The sequence below is a fragment of the Epinephelus moara genome, chromosome 3 (assembly GCF_006386435.1).
Source record: "Epinephelus moara isolate mb chromosome 3, YSFRI_EMoa_1.0, whole genome shotgun sequence".
NCBI lineage: Eukaryota > Metazoa > Chordata > Actinopteri > Perciformes > Serranidae > Epinephelus > Epinephelus moara.
Window position 1 is genome coordinate 20,665,126 of NC_065508.1, and position 6,480 is coordinate 20,671,605.

Here is a 6,480-nt window from a genome sequence, read left to right on the forward strand (position 1 = left end):
GATATAGGAAAGTATACTTGGTAACCTACCCATCCACCTCGTAGCACACCCACCTCATGAACTACCACTATGCCACTGGATACAGGTAAGGGAAATCTGACCTTTTGTACAAAGCAGTTGAGCTCTCAGTGCCACAAATTTGATGCAGGATCTTAAACATTTCTTCTTCATTTTACATGTCAGAACCTCTTAAAAGTTTCCGGATCCTCAAATGTTCTGCTTGTTTTCAGGTTTACGTGAAAATATCACAGATTTTCAGTGTGGTCTCAGACTTTTGGACTCTACTGTGTATTTATTTATTGTTCAGAATATGTTACAAGCGCTGCCGGGCAGTGACTGAACGCACGTACTGCACTGTGTATGTGTGTATCCAGTGTGCCGCGCTGTGATTTTCTATTGGTGCGCTTTAGGAGCTACGTGGCATCTGATTGGCTCTGCTGTGGGTGTGTGCTATTCACTTGTTTGACTGTTGTCGATCCTAATTGGCCGGTACGAGTTCCGTAACGCTATTGGTCGAGAATGTTCAGTTTTCTTCCTCACTATTGGCCGGCGCTGTTGTCATCACGCAAGAATGCGGAAGTCGAGTAGTCTACTGAGTCACCGTTGTGTCAGCTGATTCTTTCTGAGTGAGTAACTCGATTTATATTTTAAAACGAAGTAACTTCTGAATAATGTATCGTATGTGACATGTTCTCACGCTGTCAGACTTGTGTTTTACGTGTGAACCTTGAGCCGCTGTGTCGTTTTCTGTTGGCAAATGAGGGACTTTGACAGGCGAGCCTGTAGTAATGTTGCTATCCGGCAGCTAGCATGATGCTAACGTTTGCAAACACCGCACACACACACGTACACTCACACGCACACTTTCGGTTTGTCAACTAGTCGCCTCCGGGTTCAGTGCCAGCATGTAGTGAGGCTGTCGTCTGCTTTCACTTTCACCTTACATGTGTGGTAACTTCATCCCTGTTATCATATGTTCACACCTGTTGTGTTCACGAGGCAAACAGCACCTGTTATTCACTGCTCTAGTGAGGCTAACAGTCTCACCGGCAAGGCTGGGAAATTCCAGTTTGATGGACTGGTTTTTAAGTAAGTGGAAAGAACCAGAGAATTCCCCCACTGAACTAGGAATGTATTTTATACTTATGAGGAAGAGAAACTGGTGCTGGAAATGTCATCCTAACCTCAGGGACAATGCACGTTGATCAGCACCAGTGTCAATGTACCAGAGTTAGCTAAAAGGCTAGGTTACAACGGTTGTCTCTCAGCCTGGTGTTCAGTTGACCATTAAAAAAAACACAACATATAAAATAAGAACAAGAGTAAGCAAAACATGAACAGCCAAACAGGATGAAAAGCTTAAAGGAGTCATGCAGCGGGCAGTATTTTTCAGCCTGGACCTTATTTTCCCATGTATACGCCTACCTAACTAATTGGAGCTACTTGAAATTGGTCCAGTATTGAGCGAGAGTGGTGCAGCTGGTTGCAGTGTAACCACTTGGGCACGATCAGTGTATCCATCGATCCATCAATCCATCCATTTTCATCCGCTTATCCGGGGACGGGTCGTGGGGATGGCAGGCTAATCAAAGCACCCAAGACCTCCCTTTCCCCAGCAACGCTTTCCAGCCACTCTTTGGGAAGCCCAAGGTGTTGCCAAGGCCCCAAGCGGTTCTACTCCGATGCTCTTTTGCGTCGAAAGGGGTCAGTTGAGGCGGTTCAGGCATCTGATCAGAATGCCCCTTTGGCGCCTCCTGATAGAGACGTCCCAGGCATGTCCCACTGGTAGGAGGCCCCGGGGCAGACCCAGAACACACTGGAGGGATGATCAGCTAAATGTGTTTGTTTTGTCACTGACAGGCTCAAGTTGTTATAATAAGTGTCCGGCAACATTATGGACAGGATCCCTACTGTAATAGACCTTTTTCGTTAAAGAGTAAAAACTTTTTGATTAACCCCGAAACCACTATCGCCATACTCACCAGACTGAGAGTTAGTGATTGCTGAAACAGTGGAAAGATGAACCAAGATGTTTTTTGTGAGTTTAATTTTGTTTCTGTTGACTTTGAAATTGGTGTGTTTTATGATGATAAAATTACTGATTATCAAGGTGGAGTCTGGTGGGTTTGACGATGGCGATTTCAGGGCTTCTGATTAAACAAAAGGATCTTACTCTTTAACATAGAGGTCTATCTCAGTAGGGATCTTTTCCATAATGTTGTCAGAATAATAATCTGAGCCTGTCAGTGGCAAAAACAACCACTTTTAGTGGACGTACATTGACGGTGCACAATTGCCCATTAATGTTACGTTGCAGCCTGTTTAGTAGCTGCCAGCTGCAGTGCTCTCACTCAGCACTGAACCAATTTGAAAAAATTGTGTTCCCATTAATCACTCAGATACAGCAACATTTGAACATACAGCCCCCGTTGAAAAATACCAAAGGCTCCACAGGCAATCATCCCTTACACCCGAACAAGCTTCCATCACCCCTTTCCTCAGATGCCTAAACTTTATCTTTATGTTAAAGCCCATAGCTGTGTCCATAGTGTTGAATATTCAGAGTAACCCAAGCTGACACTGGATGCTTCCACAGATTCCCATTCTTTTTACTTATTTCTTCATTGTATTAAAAAAAGTCAAATTTAAACTGTATTTTATTTAGACAAAGTATTCTGAAGTTTGTCTTAAGAAAAGCGTAACTTTTGAGATGATTGTGGTGGTTTTGTTAAATGTAAAAAGGAGAAATGTTTTTGCACAGTAACAATTTTATACGCCTCAAAGTGATTTATCAAAACAATTATCATAATGCTACAGAAACCCAGGTATCAATAATAGCATAGAAACGTTTCATGCAATACTCAGTTCTATAGCTGATATGAATTGAAGGCACTCTGAGCAGCTGTAATTAAAATGGTCAGGTATGTATTGTTAGTTTAATGAATGAGTGATATGTACAGTGCACAGCAGCAGCACTGGCAGGGTATCTGAAGGCAGGATTTGACATGCATAAGTATGCCTAATGCTGAGGAAGGTGTGGCACCTGGAATTAATAGTAACACTTCACCTTTTATATAGAGGTACACACCCTCCTGTCTACTGTGTGCTTGGAATCTGAGCGTTGTTTCCTTGACAAGACATTTAATTGTGTTTAAAAAAAAAAAAAAAAGTCATAGTGACACTGCCCAGGCCTCCAGTGTGTTATTTATTTTCACAGGAAATTCCTATAACTGGTGTTAGATTGATAAGGGAGAAGTCATAGCACAATGTGATTAGTGTTTTGAATTACAACCTGTTTTTTTCAGCTGATAAAAAGTCCCTAAAACTTTGGCAAAACAGACTGACAGACTGTGTGTGTGTGTGTGTGTGTGTACTGTTTTGTTTCTGGGGAGAGAGACTAAACAAGATGAAAGAATTTTGGATCATATATTAGACAATGTACCCTCTTCCATGAGTTCATCCACCAAATGTGCCGTGATGGAGAAAATAGCAATTTTGCTCACACACCGTGATAACCACAGTGATTAACAGTTCCAGGGGAGTTATTTGAGAAATAAAAGTTTGCACATATTGTAAAAATACAGATGAATATTATTCAAAAGCACTAATTGCATGGCTAACATGCAGCGCTGCGCATGGATACCTATCTAGAGCTGCTCAGCTTTAAGGGCCTTGTCATGCGTAACTTGTTTGGTCTGGACTTTCGGACTTTTCAGTTTAATCCAAACCAAAATTACAGATGTGAAACCTCCCCTGGACCAAACAGCCAAACTTTGGTCAGACAAAAAGGGGTGGTCTCAGTCCAAGTCAAACTGAGCCATGCGTCAGGTTGTTTCTAGTGTAAAATGGACCAATCACAGGAAGTTCTTCCAATCTGGCTATTGTTAAAACTGGGAAAATAAAACATTATGGCAACGTATCAAAACAAAATGCTGTAGTAGCTGTTGTAGCACATGGGGAGAGCATACAAGAGGACGGAAGAGCAACACCACCTGAAGATCAAAAAACTGTGGCAGCTGTAACTGTGATAAGTACCAATAGGCTAATAGGTTTTCTAATTGGTGTTCTATTAGTTGAAATATACCAGCAGTATAAAACGGACTTCACCAAATCAGGACCAAATATAAAAGCATAATCCACTGTAAGGTAATGTTATGATGGTTTTTTACTACATGTCATATGCAAGTAAATGTCATCCTAATTAATACTAGTGAACTAGTGATGTATGCTTCCTGTGGTTTTATTCAAAGCTTATTTTAGAGCCAGTGTGGGCAGATGATCCAAAGAACACTACAAACACATTCAGTAGTTCACTGAAAGCAACGACAATCTTGCAAAGAAAATAAATCAGTATTCTTACTCAGATTTTCTGCTGCACTGGTGTACTGTAGGTTCTGGTGTTTAAAAAGAAAAGAAAAAAAAAAGCAATGTGATACATAGTATGCAGTACTGTAATCGCACGGCTTTGTTAGGTTGCATGTAACGTTACTGCTTAACAAGTAAAATAAGGTACATTTCACATTGTATCTCTCATATGCTAAATGTTCACTATCGTGACATTACTCGAAGGAGCGGTGAGGCCCCAACCAGGTTAGATCTGCAGCATGATTTGCCATGGCGATCTAGCAAGGTTAAAAGAGAGCCAACTTTGTAGGATTGAAAACTCTGGTTTTAGACTCAGTTTACCTCACTAACCCACTAATATGACTTTGTGGCACACCCCTCAGGTCTGGAGTGCAACTCAAGACCAAGTCCAAAGGTAATTGAGTTAACAAGAATTAGACAAATTTCATAATACATGACAAACTAAGTAGGGATGCACCGAAATGAAATTTGTGGCCGAAGCCGAATATAATTAAACGCTTGGCCGAGTACCGAATACCAAATACCGTTGTTTAGTTTTTCATTAGTTTTTGCAGATGAACCCCCTCCAGATTAGTGTTGTCACGGTACCAAAATTGGGACCCACGGTACGATACCAGTGAAAATATCGTGGTTCTGAGTAGTATCACGATACCACAGCGAAAATTAGGCAGATGTGCCTTTTGTCATTTATAAAAAGATAAATCACTTTTCTATAATACATCAATGATATTTCAATGGAATAAATTACTTATTGACTTATTCATACTTCAAAAACAGCATCAATAAGTGATTAACATAGGGGGGGATCAAAATAAAATAAATAAATAAAATAAAAATCAACCAGCCACCCTCCTCCCCTGACAAGTAAAGAGCAGTCCCTCCATAAGTAAAGAAGTAAAGAGGTTTGTGGACCGTTACCTGCCACAGAGAGAGAAATGTGAACGGCTCGTTTCTCCTCTGACACACCACATACCTGTGCGCTGCCACGGCTCGGCTGTCCAGGTACTTTTGGGCAGTTATGACGCCAAGAAGAGGACATTATTGGAGCCGGACTTCTCCGTCGCTGGTAAGCCTTATCTTGCGTCGCGAAGTACTATGGCTGCCGTATTTGACAGGAATACATTCCTGTCTGTGTCTGTGACTCCCGTTCAACCCACAACCGGTGGGATTCGCCTTTCGTTTCTGCTGCTGGTTGAAATCTGTACTCACACAGCGTGCTGAATGATTTATTTTGCTCGCACAAAACTATTTTTAGTCGCAAATGCGAGTGTGGTGACGGACGGCGTAAAACATCGCCACACTGACGACATTTTACTCCGTCCGTCACCGCACGCTGTTTGATTGCGTTATCAAAACACGCCGCTATTATTCGGCCTTGCTTTTCACTTATTCCACCGAATACCGAATGTGTGTTTTTTTTGCAATATTTGGCCGAATATATTCGGTTACAGTGCTTCAGCCTGTCGCTGCAATATGCATTTGTATTTGCTATTAGCCAAGCTAGCATGCTGTGCTTGTGTAAAACACAGCAGTGTTGGTTGGGAGACTGCAAACAGAGCAACCTGAGACCAAGACAATTCAGAGTCCAACAAGGCATGAGACCAAAACAAGTGCAAGACACCCCAAAAAGGGGTCTTGAGACTGGACGCCAGACCAAACCAGACTTGATTGCTACAGCCCTGGTTCAGATAGCATCAGGCACCTGTTTTACACTCCCTGCCCAGAACCAACTTGCATACAAAGTGAGCAACTAGCATGTGAATGTCTAGCTTAAGATCCAGGGGCCATATTCACAGAGCGCCTAACTTAGCCTAAACATTTTTAGTAAGGAGTCCTAGCCTAGGAGTGATTTAGGAATGTTCTCAGTGCAACTCTGAGTAAGGAAGGGACAGAAACTTTTACCTTAGTGAGGAGATGTGGTTGACCCTGTTGCTAGGTATGATGTAGTCTGGGGCCGTTTAGTGGCCGTTTTGGTAAGGAACCGGAACCAGGGCGAGAGAGACAGGATCCGGAATTCGATGGATGCGCCTTTCCGTCAAAATAAAAGCACCAAGCTAATAAAAATGCGGTGAAACTTTTTAATTTAAAGAATATCATTTACAAGAAAAGCCCCAA

At 42.0% G+C, this 6,480-nt stretch overlaps 1 protein-coding gene across 1 annotated transcript in view; it reads left to right on the forward strand.

Moving 5' to 3' along the window:
- Nucleotides 1–573: 573 nt before the first annotated feature.
- Nucleotides 574–6,480, forward strand: part of mtmr4 (myotubularin related protein 4) — a 68,160-nt gene continuing 62,253 nt past the window's right edge. The window contains exon 1 of the mRNA XM_050040244.1: nucleotides 574–626. The gene's annotated coding sequence lies outside the window, so the exon portion shown is untranslated. The remainder of the gene's footprint in view (nucleotides 627–6,480) is intronic.